The following is a 16,851-nucleotide window of genomic DNA, read 5'->3' as shown; positions in this document are numbered from 1 at the left end:
TAATCGTCAAATTTGTTTCTTTATTCATTTATGAATATGAGACTTGGCTCCACGGTTAATATTTTAAGCCCAAAGATAATAATGTTGAAACAAAGGCCAAGGTTTCTATTATACATAGAATAACAAATTGTTTCCGAACTTTATCGTTAATCCAAATAAATAATTACAATTGAGGCAGGCTAATAATGATATATATTTTGTATTGATAATCTTGATATATATGTATATTGGTCTGCCATATCACATACTGAGTTATGTGATAATTCCCTGCGGGGATAAATTAAAAGAGGTTGTCCCTATATTAAAGAAAATAATATATATATATATTATTTTTTTCTAACGTACATATCATATATGCGCTCGGTTTTATATTATATATTACCAAAGAGTCTTATATGAATATATACAGATAAATTTTAAATTTATCATCAAAATACAAATGATTTAATTCAATATTTTATATTGGTTAAACAAAAATTGTACATGTGTGGATACAATAATGACGTATGTCGAACAAAAAAGATATTTTAGAATGAAATATGCAAATATAAAGAAAATTATACGTATTACGAAAAAAAATATTGTGTTTTTAACATCAATAATTAAAAAACTTGTTATTATTAGTGGCGGAACAAGTATATATTGTGAAAACAACAAACGTATACGAATGCTATATAAAAATGGCCGTATCGATAGAAAACAATCTATAAAATTTATATTGCTAATTTCTATTCAAAAATATGAATGAAATATGAATAAAAACATTATTCTGGTTGATCCTGCCAGTAGTTATATGCTTGTCTCAAAGATTAAGCCATGCATGTCTAAGTACACACGAATTAAAAGTGAAACCGCAAAAGGCTCATTATATCAGTTATGGTTCCTTAGATCGTTAACAGTTACTTGGATAACTGTGGTAATTCTAGAGCTAATACATGCAATTAAAACATGAACCTTATGGGACATGTGCTTTTATTAGGCTAAAACCAAGCGATCGCCAAGATCGTTATATGGTTGAACTCTAGATAACATGCAGATCGTATGGTCTTGTACCGACGACAGATCTTTCAAATGTCTGCCCTATCAACTTTTGATGGTAGTATCTAGGACTACCATGGTTGCAACGGGTAACGGGGAATCAGGGTTCGATTCCGGAGAGGGAGCCTGAGAAAACGGCTACCACATCTAAGGAAGGCAGCAGGCGCGTAAATTACCCACTCCCAGCTCGGGGAGGTAGTGACGAAAAAAACAATACAGGACTCATATCCGAGGCCCTGTAATTGGAATGAGTACACTTTAAATCCTTTAACAAGGACCAATTGGAGGGCAAGTCTGGTGCCAGCAGCCGCGGTAATTCCAGCTCCAATAGCGTATATTAAAGTTGTTGCGGTTTAAAACGTTCGTAGTTGAACTTGTGCTTCATACGGGTAGTACAACTTACAATTGTGGTTAGTACTATACCTTTATGTATGTAAGCGTATTACCGGTGGAGTTCTTACATGTGCTTAGATACTTGTATTTTTTCATATGTTCCTCCTATTTTAAAAACCTGCATTAGTGCTCTTAAACGAGTGTTATTGTGGGCCGGTACAATTACTTTGAACAAATTAGAGTGCTTAAAGCAGGCTTCAAATGCCTGAATATTCTGTGCATGGGATAATGAAATAAGACCTCTGTTCTGCTTTCATTGGTTTTCAGATCAAGAGGTAATGATTAATAGAAGCAGTTTGGGGGCATTAGTATTACGACGCGAGAGGTGAAATTCTTGGACCGTCGTAAGACTAACTTAAGCGAAAGCATTTGCCAAAGATGTTTTCATTAATCAAGAACGAAAGTTAGAGGTTCGAAGGCGATCAGATACCGCCCTAGTTCTAACCATAAACGATGCCAGCTAGCAATTGGGTGTAGCTACTTTTATGGCTCTCTCAGTCGCTTCCCGGGAAACCAAAGCTTTTGGGCTCCGGGGGAAGTATGGTTGCAAAGCTGAAACTTAAAGGAATTGACGGAAGGGCACCACCAGGAGTGGAGCCTGCGGCTTAATTTGACTCAACACGGGAAAACTTACCAGGTCCGAACATAAGTGTGTAAGACAGATTGATAGCTCTTTTCTCGAATCTATGGGTGGTGGTGCATGGCCGTTCTTAGTTCGTGGAGTGATTTGTCTGGTTAATTCCGATAACGAACGAGACTCAAATATATTAAATAGATATCTTCAGGATTATGGTGTTGAAGCTTATATAGCCTTCATTCATGGTGGCAGTAAAATGTTTATTGTGTTTGAATGTGTTTATATAAGTGGAGCCGTACCTGTTGGTTTGTCCCATTATAAGGACACTAGCTTCTTAAATGGACAAATTGCGTCTAGCAATAATGAGATTGAGCAATAACAGGTCTGTGATGCCCTTAGATGTCCTGGGCTGCACGCGCGCTACAATGAAAGTATCAACGTGTATTTCCTAGACCGAGAGGTCCGGGTAAACCGCTGAACCACTTTCATGCTTGGGATTGTGAACTGAAACTGTTCACATGAACTTGGAATTCCCAGTAAGTGTGAGTCATTAACTCGCATTGATTACGTCCCTGCCCTTTGTACACACCGCCCGTCGCTACTACGATGAATTATTTAGTGAGGTCTCCGGACGTGATCACTGTGACGCCTTGTGTGTTACGGTTGTTTCGCAAAAGTTGACCGAACTTGATTATTTAGAGGAAGTAAAAGTCGTAACAAGGTTTCCGTAGGTGAACCTGCGGAAGGATCATTATTGTTTAATATCCTTACCGTTAATAAAAAAATTTGTTTTTATTATAATAATATAATATATTATAGTAATACAAATAAAATATAAATTGCCAAAAATATGATCTTTTATAGATCAAATATAAAATTTCGAACAAGCAAATCGAAATAATAATTGTAATAATAAATATATTATTGCATTAAATAAGAGATAAATAAATAAGCAAAAGCAAACAAATAACAAATTCGAACAAGCAAATCGAAATTATTAAATTTATTTAATATTATTATTATATTGTATATTAAATGCAATTAATTAATAAAACACTGTGTGTATATGGACCATAATATACACGCGTTGCGATATGTATTGTTCATCTCAGTTATGCGCCATACATTGGATAATGCAACAACCTAAAATGTACAATGTTGTACCTGATTATTACAGGTTAATGTTTTATATAAATTTCAATATATATCGCTAAAAAAAAGTATTAATACCGTAAATGCCATTTAAAAAATACTTGATATATTATTGGTTATATGAAACTAAGACATTTCGCAGCATTCGTTTTAGGTATAAAAATCAATTTATTGAAGGAATTGATATATGCCAGTAAAATGGTGTATTTTTAATTTCTTTCAATAAAAACATATATGACAAAATTACCCAAACCAATATATAAAACTCTAAGCGGTGGATCACTCGGCTCATGGGTCGATGAAGAACGCAGCAAACTGTGCGTCATCGTGTGAACTGCAGGACACATGAACATCGACATTTTGAACGCATTATCGCAGTCCATGCTGTTATGTACTTTAATTAATTTTATAGTGCTGCTTGGACTACATATGGTTGAGGGTTGTAAGACTATGCTAATTAAGTTGTTTATATAAATTTTATAATGAAATTTTATAAGCATATGGTATATTATTGGATAATAATAATTTAATTATTATATTATTCATAATATTAACAAATATATGAAAAACATTATCTCACATTAGTAATAATTTGAATGTGAAAACGAAGAGAAATATTTTCTTTTTCAATCAAATAATACTGAGAAATGTCTAGCATAAAAAATTTATCTAGAATTGTCTCTTATTAAAGATTAGTAAATAGAAAGCCGTTGACAATATTATTATTCTTCGTTGATTCGTTAGACCAAACAAATGCCATACAAATATATAAAATATATAACGAATTTAATAAAATGTTTTATCATTATATATAAAGAATTAATTGCAAAAAAGTTATACACAACCTCAACTCATATGGGACTACCCCCTGAATTTAAGCATATTAATTAGGGGAGGAAAAGAAACTAACCAGGATTTTCTTAGTAGCGGCGAGCGAAAAGAAATCAGTTCAGCACTAAGTCACTTTGTCTATATGGCAAATGTGAGATGCAGTGTATGGAGCGTCAATATTCTAGTATGAGAAATTAACGATTTAAGTCCTTCTTAAATGAGGCCATTTACCCATAGAGGGTGCCAGGCCCGTTATAACGTTAATGATTACTAGATGATGTTTCCAAAGAGTCGTGTTGCTTGATAGTGCAGCACTAAGTGGGTGGTAAACTCCATCTAAAACTAAATAAACCATGAGACCGATAGTAAACAAGTACCGTGAGGGAAAGTTGAAAAGAACTCTGAATAGAGAGTTAAACAGTACGTGAAACTGCTTAGAGGTTAAGCCCGATGAACCTGAATATCCGTTATGGAAAATTCATCATTAAAATTGTAATATTTAAACAATATTATGATAATAGTGTGCATTTTTTCCATATAAGGACATTGTAATCTATTAGCATACAAAATTTATCATAAAATATAACTTATAGTTTATTCAAATTAATTTGCTTGCATTTTAACACAGAATAAATGTTATTAATTTGATAAAGTGCTGATAGATTTATATGAATACAGTGCGTTAATTTTTCGGAATTATATAATGGCATAATTATCATTGATTTTTGTGTTTATTATATGCACTTGTATGATTAACAATGCGAAAGATTCAGGATACCTTCGGGACCCGTCTTGAAACACGGACCAAGGAGTCTAACATATGTGCAAGTTATTGGGATATAAACCTAATAGCGTAATTAACTTGACTAATAATGGGATTAGTTTTTTAACTATTTATAGCTAATTAACACAATCCCGGGGCGTTCTATATAGTTATGTATAATGATATTTATATTATTTATGCCTCTAACTGGAACGTACCTTGAGCATATATGCTGTGACCCGAAAGATGGTGAACTATACTTGATCAGGTTGAAGTCAGGGGAAACCCTGATGGAAGACCGAAACAGTTCTGACGTGCAAATCGATTGTCAGAATTGAGTATAGGGGCGAAAGACCAATCGAACCATCTAGTAGCTGGTTCCTTCCGAAGTTTCCCTCAGGATAGCTGGTGCATTTTAATGTTATATAAAATAATCTTATCTGGTAAAGCGAATGATTAGAGGCCTTAGGGTCGAAACGATCTTAACCTATTCTCAAACTTTAAATGGGTAAGAACCTTAACTTTCTTGATATGAAGTTCAAGGTTATGATATAATGTGCCCAGTGGGCCACTTTTGGTAAGCAGAACTGGCGCTGTGGGATGAACCAAACGTAATGTTACGGTGCCCAAATTAACAACTCATGCAGATACCATGAAAGGCGTTGGTTGCTTAAAACAGCAGGACGGTGATCATGGAAGTCGAAATCCGCTAAGGAGTGTGTAACAACTCACCTGCCGAAGCAACTAGCCCTTAAAATGGATGGCGCTTAAGTTGTATACCTATACATTACCGCTAAAGTAGATGATTTATATTACTTGTGATATAAATTTTGAAACTTTAGTGAGTAGGAAGGTACAATGGTATGCGTAGAAGTGTTTGGCGTAAGCCTGCATGGAGCTGCCATTGGTACAGATCTTGGTGGTAGTAGCAAATAATCGAATGAGACCTTGGAGGACTGAAGTGGAGAAGGGTTTCGTGTGAACAGTGGTTGATCACGAGTTAGTCGGTCCTAAGTTCAAGGCGAAAGCCGAAAATTTTCAAGTAAAACACAAATGCCATACAAATATAATTATATTATATAAATCAAGCTAATTAATATACTTGAATAATTTTGAACGAAAGGGAATACGGTTCCAATTCCGTAACCTGTTGAGTATCCGTTTGTTATTAAATATGGGCCTCGTGCTCATCCTGGCAACAGGAACGACCATAAAGAAGCCGTCGAGAGATATCGGAAGAGTTTTCTTTTCTGTTTTATAGCCGTACTACCATGGAAGTCTTTCGCAGAGAGATATGGTAGATGGGCTAGAAGAGCATGACATATACTGTTGTGTCGATATTTTCTCCTCGGACCTTGAAAATTTATGGTGGGGACACGCAAACTTCTCAACAGGCCGTACCAATATCCGCAGCTGGTCTCCAAGGTGAAGAGTCTCTAGTCGATAGAATAATGTAGGTAAGGGAAGTCGGCAAATTAGATCCGTAACTTCGGGATAAGGATTGGCTCTGAAGATTGAGATAGTCGGGCTTGATTGGGAAACAATAACATGGTTTATGTGCTCGTTCTGGGTAAATAGAGTGTCTGGCATTTATGTTGGTCACTTGTTCCCCGGATAGTTTAGTTACGTAGCCAATTGTGGAACTTTCTTGCTAAAATTTTTAAGAATACTAATTGGGTTAAACCAATTAGTTCTTATTAATTATAACGATTATCAATTAACAATCAATTCAGAACTGGCACGGACTTGGGGAATCCGACTGTCTAATTAAAACAAAGCATTGTGATGGCCCTAGCGGGTGTTGACACAATGTGATTTCTGCCCAGTGCTCTGAATGTCAAAGTGAAGAAATTCAAGTAAGCGCGGGTCAACGGCGGGAGTAACTATGACTCTCTTAAGGTAGCCAAATGCCTCGTCATCTAATTAGTGACGCGCATGAATGGATTAACGAGATTCCTACTGTCCCTATCTACACACAGTCGGTGTTTGGTTGCTCGCGAGAACAGACGTGTTTTTCCGTACGCTCCGCGAGTAAAGTGCATTTAGGCAGTAAAACAACAGGTACATTGTTGAAAATAGTGCGAAAATTCGTGTTTCGTGCTTGCGAACACAGTGCGTGTGTTTTCCGTTTGAAATTCTGCGGAAATCGGGCGATATTCGCGTTTTTCTTTTTGGAAATTTTCCATTAAGACACGTGTGTCGCGAGAGAGGCGCTCTCTCGAGAGAGGCGTTTGCCTAATTTAGGCACATTTTGTCGCCCACAGCTGTGCGGTTTGTGTCTCCGCTGAACTTGGATCAGCTGATCAGCTGACCGAGCTTTTGAGAACCAGCTGATAGGAAGGGGTAAGTCTCGAATATCAAAGAGCTTACTTAGTAAGGCCGATAACCGGCAGATGGCGCCACCAAAAATGGTGGTCGACGAGTCCGGGAGCGAAAGTGCGAGCAGCCGTGGAAGCAGCTCGGGCAGAGGGCGCGCCAGAGGCAAGCGCAACAAAGCGCCGCTGAGGGAGGCCTCGAGGTGCAAAGTGTTGGCGCTGGATGCAACCGCCGCTGCCCCTGCCGACGCCTTTGCCGCTGCCCCCGCCGCTGCCCCCGCCGCTGACGCTGCCGCAGTCGCAGCCGCTGCCGCTGCCGCAGCCGCTGCCGCCGCCGCCGCCCCCCGCTGCCCCCGCCGCTGCCCCGCCGACGCTGCCACAGTCGCAGCCGCTGCTGATGGAGGGACCTTCGTCGTGCCAGCCAGCATAGAGAAATCCTTCTCGGACAGGGAATGGAGGGGAAACGGAGCCGTTGCTGCCGAGATGGGCGACATCCGTGCGGATATCCTGAGGATGTCCCACGTAGCGAGCCCTACCGTGAGCATTAAGACGCAGTTGTTGGCAAACCGCTACGAGGAGGTCGTCGGAGCCCTGCTGATCCGCATCGGAGTGCTGGAGGATCGCTTGAAGAGGCAGACACCGGTCGCCTCGGCCGCCTCATATGCAGCCACCGCTGCTAGAGGCGCGCACCTAGTCGCCTCACCTGCTGCCCCTGTTGCCCCCCTTGCCCCCGTACCCGCACCGCGGAAGATTCGGGAGACATGGTCGGCTGTCGTTGCGTGCGACGACCCGGCCCTGTCAGGCAGGCAAATCGCTGAGAAGATCCGCAAGGAGGTAGCGCCCGCTCTGGGCGTACGAGTACACGAGGTGCGTGAGCTGAAGCGGGGCGGCGCGATCATTCGCACGCCTTCGCAGGCGGAGATGACGAAGGTCGTCGCCTCCGCAAAGTTCGCCGAGGTGGGCCTGAAGGTGTCGAGGAACACCGCTGCGAAGCCGCGTGTTACGGTCCAGGATGTGGACACCTCCGTGGGACCGGACGAGTTTATGATGGAGCTCAGGGAGAAGAACTTCGAAGAGATGAGCCTCAAGGAGTTCCAGAAGGCGGTTGTCCTGGCGACCAAGCCCTGGTCAGCTGCTGACGGTGCCACAATCAATGTGACGCTGGAGGTAGACGACCAGGCGCTGGCCGTTCTCGAGGGCGGGAGAGTATACATTAAGTGGTTTTCCTACCGCTGCCGCTCTCAGGTGCGAACCTACGCGTGCCACCGATGCCTTGGCTTTGACCACAAGGTCAATGAGTGTCGGTACGCCCGAGAGAAGCAGGTCTGCCGCCAGTGCGGACAGAACGACCACGTCGCGGCGAAGTGCAGAAATGCGGTGGACTGCCGCAACTGCCGTCACAAGGGTATGCCCTCGGGGCATTATATGCTTTCGGGTGGCTGCCCGATATACGGCGCGCTGCTAGCCAGGGTGCAAGCTAGACATTGATAATGTTTAGCTTCATCCAAGCGAATTGTGGTCGAGGCCGTTGCGCTGTCATCGAGCTTGCCAAGCAGATGAGAGATGCTGGCCACCTGTTCGCACTAGTCCAGGAGCCCTACGTGGACGCTGGCAAGCGACTCACTGGACTGCCTGGAGGAATGAGGATATTCGCCGATAGGAGGAAGAAAGCTGCCATCATCGTGGACGACCCATCTGCCATCTGCATGCCCATCGAGGCTTTGACGACGGACTACGGAGTGTGCGTGAGTGTCACAGGAAGATATGGCACAATCTTTCTGGCCTCCGTATACTGCCAGCATCTAGCTGCTCTGGAGCCCTACACTGACTACCTGGATACGGTTCTGCTATTAGCTAGCAGAACACCGACAATCCTCGGACTTGATGCTAACGCAGTCTCCCCTATGTGGTTCAGCAAATCCCCAGACAACTCTGGAGACCGCCTGAACCGCGAACGGGGACAGCTCATGAACGAGTGGATAATCGCAAGCGGTGCCAGTGTACTGAATACGGCCAGCCAGGTGTTCACGTTCGATAATCACCGCTCTAGAAGTGATATCGACGTGACCTTCGCCAACGAAGCGGCGCGAGTATGGGCAACCTACGATTGGAGAGTTGACTTCTGGGAGCTGAGTGACCACAACATTATCACTGTTGAGGTTACTCCAGATCCGAGCAGTACCGTTGAGAGCCTAGCTCCGGTACCGCAATGGAAGCTCTCCAATGCAAGTTGGCGAAGATTCAGTGTAGAGTTAAGGAGTGCAGCACAGAGTCTCGAGGAACTGGAGGAATCGCCGTTGGACGACCATGTGTCTGCCCTTCGCTCCATCGTACACGATGTGTGCGACAGGGTGATAGGGCGCAGGATACCTGCAGCGAGGGGAAACGTAATATGGTGGAATCCTGAGCTGAGTACCAAGCGCCAAGAGGTCCGGAGACTGAGGCGTAGGCTGCAGGCAGCTCGCCGGAGTGGCACCGACGATGCTGAGCAACTTGCCGCTGGACTGAGATTTGCCTCAGGCCAGTACAAGAAGCTTATCTTGACGACAAAGGAGCAAAACTGGCGGGACTTCGTGGGACGGCACAAGGATGATCCATGGGGGCACGTATACCGAATATGCCGAGGCCGGAAGAAGACAGCCGATCTCGGATGTCTCCGGTCGAACGGCGCGCTTTCCGTAACTTGGCACGACTGCGCAAGTGTGCTCCTCCGCAACTTTTTCCCTGTTGCGGAGTCGACGACACGAGAAGACATACCCCCTGGTGCCCCACCGATCCTCGAAGCCTTCGAGGTGGCAACCAGCGTCGCGAGGCTGAGAAGCCGGCGATCGCCGGGTATGGATGGCATCACGGGCGGTATTGTCAAGGAGGTATGGCGTGCCATCCCTCAGCACCTGACGAAGCTGTACTCTCGGTGCATCTCGGAAGGATACTTTCCGGCCGAGTGGAAGCACCCGAGAGTGATACCGCTGGTAAAGGGGCCAGATAAGGACAGGAGCGATCCTGCCTCTTATCGCGGCATATGCCTTTTGCCAGTGTTCGGAAAGGCGCTTGAGGGAATCATGGTGAATCGGCTGAAGGATGTGCTACCGGATGGCTGCAGATGGCAATTCGGATTCAGGCCTGGACGCTGCGTGGAGGATGCGTGGATGCACGCCAAAAACACCGTCGCCAACAGTCGCGAGAGGAGGGTCCTTGGAATCTTTGTCGATTTCAAGGGAGCCTTCGACAACGTGGAGTGGAGTGCGGTGCTGGATCGGCTTGTCGACGTAGGCTGTCGAGAAATCGACTTGTGGAAAAGCTATTTTTCCGGCCGTAGCGCAAGCATCATCAGCAGGTATGAAGCAGCCACAGTTGCGGTTACACGGGGCTGCCCGCAAGGGTCCGTCAGTGGTCCATTTATTTGGAATTTACTGATGGATGTGCTGCTTCAGCGCTTGGAGCCACATTGTGCTCTGAGCGCGTTTGCAGATGATCTTCTGCTTTTCGTCGACGGGAATTCCCGTGCCGATCTGGAGCGGAAGGGCGAGCAGTTGATGGACATCGTGGGAGCCTGGGGAGCTGAGGTTGGAGTGAGTGTGTCAACCAGCAAGACGGCAATAATGTTGCTGAAAGGACAGCTTTCACGCACGAGGAGACCGACGGTACGGTTTGCTGGAGCAAGCCTGCCTTACGTCACCAAATGCCGGTACCTTGGCATCTTAGTCGGCGAGCGGTTGAGTTTTCTCCCGCATATCTCTGCTCTCAGAGATCGGCTGGCTGGAGTTGCCGGAGGACTAGCGCGGGTGCTTCGAGTCGATTGGGGGCTCAGCTCCCGTGCTAAGAGGACGATTTACAGCGGACTCATGGTCCCCTGTGCACTCTTTGGTGCCTCGGTCTGGTACAAGGCGGCGAGTAGGGGCAAGTCCCTTAAACTCCTCACCTCGTGCCAGAGGTCCATCCTTTTAGGATGCCTACCGGTATGCCGCACAGTGTCCACGGTGGCACTGCAGGTGCTTGCTGGTGCTCCTCCAATGGATCTGGATGCTCACAGGATCGCCGTGAAGTTCAAGCTGAGGAAGGATGTCCCCCTGGATGAGAGCGACTGGCTCCACGGACAGGACCTGTCCGTGTTGGACTGGAAAGCTAAGATGGCGCTGCTAGACGAACGTCTGCTAAATGAGTGGCAACTCAGATGGGATCGCGCGGAACACGGCTCCGTGACTCGCGAGTTTTTCCCAGAGGCAGCGTTCGTCTACAAGAGGAAAGACTTTGTCTTTACCCTCAAAGCCGGATTCTTGCTGACAGGACACGGGTCGATGAACGCATTTCTGCAAGGCAGGACCCTCAGCACCACGACCGCATGCTCATGTGGCGTGGCAAGAGAGGACTGGCGCCACATACTGTGTGAATGCCGCCTGTACAACGATTTGCGGGACCTGGATGCCCTTGGAGTCGTTCGAGACCAGGGAAGATGGATCGTCGCGGGAGTAGTCGAGACCCCAGAACGGATGCGTCTCCTAGGAGTTTTTGCCGATGCTGCCTTCTCGAGGCGAAGGATGGATGCGACGAGGGAGGAACCACAGGCGCCGGGACGTTAGTCCCACACCTCTTTTGCCGTGTGGTAGCGGCGAAGAATACTGCCACAGCCTGCCATAGCTTGTCGTAGGAGGCGACTAATATGGCAATGGTTGCCCCATCCGAGCTTGTCGGAGCTGAAGGGGTGAGGCTCACCGAGCCTGTAATTTCGGTACCACGGGTTGAGCAGCTCCAAGGCTGCTCATTGAGGTTGGCCCCCTTGTGGGAGTATCGTGGTGGCTGTGGTTGACACCTATATCGCGGGTAGAGTCCTCGGGCTCGACGTGGATGTTGCGTTATACAACTCGGGTGCTGTGACCCACAGAACAGTAGAGATTTTAGATAGATCTCGCCCCTACGCAAGGGGGAGTGCTTGCCCGACAAGTAAGTACTCGAATTGCTACTGGGGTGGATGCTATGTACATAGCTATAGCTTCTAGTCCGGGGCGTTGGTCTGGCGCTTAACCTAGACCCGTGCATTATATACTCACTTGTGGGTATATTAGAATGCCGTGGTTGTAATCCCTTCATTGTGGAACACGCCACGTAAAATAAGTTCGGAGGGATCCGAGACACACCTGTCCCTATCTACTATCTAGCGAAACCACAGCCAAGGGAACGGGCTTGGAATAATTAGCGGGGAAAGAAGACCCTTTTGAGCTTGACTCTAATCTGGCAGTGTAAGGAGACATAAGAGGTGTAGAATAAGTGGGAGATATTAGACTTCGGTTTGGTATCGCCAATGAAATACCACTACTCTTATTGTTTCCTTACTTACTTGATTAAATGGAACGTGTATCATTTCCTAGCCATTATACGGATATATTTATTATATCTTATGGTATTGGGTTTTGATGCAAGCTTCTTGATCAAAGTATCACGAGTTTGTTATATAATCGCAAACAAATTCTTTAATAAAACGGTGCATTTATGTATTTTTGATTTGAAAATTTGGTATAACTCCAATTACTCAGGTATGATCCAATTCAAGGACATTGCCAGGTAGGGAGTTTGACTGGGGCGGTACATCTCTCAAATAATAACGGAGGTGTCCCAAGGCCAGCTCAGTGCGGACAGAAACCACACATAGAGCAAAAGGGCAAATGCTGACTTGATCTCGGTGTTCAGTACACACAGGGACAGCAAAAGCTCGGCCTATCGATCCTTTTGGTTTAAAGAGTTTTTAACAAGAGGTGTCAGAAAAGTTACCATAGGGATAACTGGCTTGTGGCGGCCAAGCGTTCATAGCGACGTCGCTTTTTGATCCTTCGATGTCGGCTCTTCCTATCATTGTGAAGCAAAATTCACCAAGCGTTGGATTGTTCACCCATGCAAGGGAACGTGAGCTGGGTTTAGACCGTCGTGAGACAGGTTAGTTTTACCCTACTAATGACAAAACGTTGTTGCGACAGCATTCCTGCGTAGTACGAGAGGAACCGCAGGTACGGACCAATGGCACAATACTTGTTCGAGCGAACAGTGGTATGACGCTACGTCCGTTGGATTATGCCTGAACGCCTCTAAGGTCGTATCCGTGCTGGACTGCAATGATAAATAAGGGGCAATTTGCATTGTATGGCTTCTAAACCATTTAAAGTTTATAATTTACTTTATAAACGACAATGGATGTGATGCCAATGTAATTTGTAACATAGTAAATTGGGAGGATCTTTGATCACCTGATGCCGCGCTAGTTACATATAAAAGCATTATTTAATACAATGACAAAGCCTAGAATCAATTGTAAACGACTTTTGTAACAGGCAAGGTGTTGTAAGTGGTTGAGCAGCTGCCATACTGCGATCCACTGAAGCTTATCCTTTGCTTGATGATTCGATAATAAAGATGTTGCAAGCGGGCATAATCATTATGCTTGCTTGCAGCATCGCACGCCACTTTGTTTGTGGTGTGTAAGGTAGGGAAGAAGAAATATAAAAGACCTAAATTGGAAACATCAATATATAAGTAAATATTGAACAAACAAAATGTATCGTCATCTTATTAGTGACGCGATGATAAAGTGGCAAACATATTCCATGTATAAATATTCCTATGGTATTAAAATTCAAGTAAAGAGGACATATATAAAAGTTTGTATATATGGTTCATTCAATGGTAGCAGCGGTTGGTTGGTTGGTGTCTGCTCCTCTTATTGTTCAAAACTTATGTTATGGTAGCAAGTCTATATCGTCATATTATTAGTGACGCGAAAAAGTAGTGGCAAAACATATTCCATGTATAAATAAATATTCCTATGGTATTGAAATTCAAGTAAAGAGGCCATTCAAGTAAAGAGGACTTATATAAATATAAGTATATATAATGGTAGCAGCGCGGTTGGTTGGTTGGTGTGTCTGCTCCTCTTATTGTTCAAAACTTATGTTATGGTAGCAAGACTGTATCGTCATATTATTAGTGACGCGAAAAAGTAGTGGCAAAACATATTCCATGTATAAATATTCCTATGGTATTGAAATTCAACTAAAGAGGACATATAAAATTACTATCAATGGTAGCAGTGGTTGGTTGGTTGGTGGTTGGTTGGCGGCTGCTCCTATTATTGTTCAAGACTTATGTTATGGTAGCAAGTCTGTATCGTCATATTAATTATTAGTGACGCGAAAAAGTAGTGGAAATCATATTCCATGTATAAATAGATTCCTATGGTAATGAAATTTTCAAGTAAAGAGAGGACCATTCAAGTAAGAGGACATATAAAAAGTAAGTATATGTTCCTCCAATGGTAGCAGTGGTTGGTTGGTTGGCGGCTGATCCTCTTATTGTTCAAAACTTATTTTATCAATATGAGTTTGGCAATACAATAAAGAAGACCAATCTAATCCATATAAAACTAAATGTATTATATGGATATGCTTAGGAAACCCATATATTCATAAAAAAAAATTATGTATAGAAAATTATACATATATCTTTTATATAAATGAATCGTATGGATATCGCCTTATGGTAGGTATAATAACTTTTTAAGGCATAATAATGTATAATATAGAAAATATACATTGAAATATAAATGCATTTTTATAGATATGGCGGCATATAAGTGCCATATACACAAGAATAAATAATAGAATTTACCAATATATAATTAAAATGAGATATATAAACCTAGTGAGGGGCTGCACTAGTATATGAATCGTATGGATATGGCTTATAGGTATAATACCTATAAGGCATAATAATGTATAATATAATAAATATAAATTAAGATATGAATGAATTATATAAATATGGCATAGAAATGCCATATACATACATAAGAATAAATGGTAGAATTTACCCATATATCACTGAAACACGATATATAAACCTAATGATAGCTGGCACTAGTACTGTAAACATGCACGCAATAGTGCGTGGGGTAAAAAACTACTATAGGGAGGTGGTCGTTGGCGGGCCCCTCCTCGTATTGGTCAAAACTTATGTTATGCATATGAATTTGTCAATACTATATAGAACGCCAAGCATATCCATATAAACTATGGATATGCATAGAAATCCATACAAAAGTAAAAAAAAATTATGTATAGAAAAATATACATATATTTATATAAGTGAATCGTATGGATATGGCTTATAGGTATAATACCTATAAGGCATAATAATGTATAACAAGTAAATATACATTGAAATGTGAATGCATTGTATGGATATGGCATATAAATGCCATATATATAGAAATAAATTGTATATCAATGATATAACAATTATAAACCTAGTGAGGGGCGGCACTAGTGAATGAATCGTATGGATATGGCTTATAGGTATAATACCTATAAGGCATAATAATGTATAATATAATAAATATACATTAAGATATGAATGGATTGTATAAATATGGCATAGAAATGCCATATACATAAGAATAAATGGTAGAATTTACCCATATATCACTGAAACACGATATATAAACCTAGTGATAGCTGGCACTAGTACTGTAAACAGGCACGCAATAGTGCGTGGGGTAAAAAACTACTATAGGGAGGTGGTCGTTGGCGGGCCCCTCCTCGTATTGGTCAAAACTTATGTTATGCATATGAATTTGTCAATACTATATAGAACGCCAAGCATATCCATATAAACTATGGATATGCATAGAAATCCATACAAAAGTAAAAAAAAATTATGTATAGAAAAATATACATATATTTATATAAGTGAATCGTATGGATATGGCTTATAGGTATAATACCTATAAGGCATAATAATGTATAACAAGTAAATATACATTGAAATGTGAATGCATTGTATGGATATGGCATATAAATGCCATATATATAGAAATAAATTGTATATCAATGATATAACAATTATAAACCTAGTGAGGGGCGGCACTAGTGAATGAATCGTATGGATATGGCTTATAGGTATAATACCTATAAGGCATAATAATGTATAATATAATAAATATACATTAAGATATGAATGGATTGTATAAATATGGCATAGAAATGCCATATACATAAGAATAAATGGTAGAATTTACCCATATATCACTGAAACACGATATATAAACCTAGTGATAGCTGGCACTAGTACTGTAAACAGGCACGCAATAGTGCGTGGGGTAAAAAACTACTATAGGGAGGTGGTCGTTGGCGGGCCCCTCCTCGTATTGGTCAAAACTTATGTTATGCATATGAATTTGTCAATACTATATAGAACGCCAAGCATATCCATATAAACTATGGATATGCATAGAAAACCATACAAAAGTAAAAAAAAATTATGTATAGAAAAATATACATATATTTATATAAGTGAATCGTATGGATATGGCTTATAGGTATAATACCTATAAGGCATAATAATGTATAACAAGTAAATATACATTGAAATGTGAATGCATTGTATGGATATGGCATATAAATGCCATATATATAGAAATAAATTGTATATCAATGATATAACAATTATAAACCTAGTGAGGGGCGGCACTAGTGAATGAATCGTATGGATATGGCTTATAGGTATAATACCTATAAGGCATAATAATGTATAATATAATAAATATACATTAAGATATGAATGGATTGTATAAATATGGCATAGAAATGCCATATACATAAGAATAAATGGTAGAATTTACCCATATATCACTGAAACACGATATATAAACCTAGTGATAGCTGGCACTAGTACTGTAAACAGGCACGCAATAGTGCGTGGGGTAAAAAACTACTATAGGGAGGTGGTCGTTGGCGGGC

General features: G+C 42.1%; 1 non-coding gene and 2 pseudogenes across 1 annotated transcript; all 3 read left to right on the top strand.

Moving 5' to 3' along the window:
• The first annotated feature begins 766 nt into the window (after positions 1-766).
• On the top strand, positions 767-2,762 carry LOC119562723. The gene has a single exon (XR_005221987.1). It is a non-coding gene; the product is annotated as a small subunit ribosomal RNA (ribosomal RNA).
• A 661-nt stretch (positions 2,763-3,423) lies between these two features.
• Positions 3,424-3,603, top strand: LOC119562728 (annotated as a pseudogene).
• A 398-nt stretch (positions 3,604-4,001) lies between these two features.
• Positions 4,002-13,463, top strand: LOC119562726 (annotated as a pseudogene).
• Positions 13,464-16,851: the final 3,388 nt, after the last annotated feature.

The sequence above is a fragment of the Drosophila subpulchrella genome, unplaced genomic scaffold (genome assembly GCF_014743375.2).
Source record: "Drosophila subpulchrella strain 33 F10 #4 breed RU33 unplaced genomic scaffold, RU_Dsub_v1.1 Primary Assembly Seq89, whole genome shotgun sequence".
In the NCBI taxonomy this organism is placed as follows: domain Eukaryota; kingdom Metazoa; phylum Arthropoda; class Insecta; order Diptera; family Drosophilidae; genus Drosophila; species Drosophila subpulchrella.
This window is presented reverse-complemented; position numbering and strand designations above follow the sequence as displayed.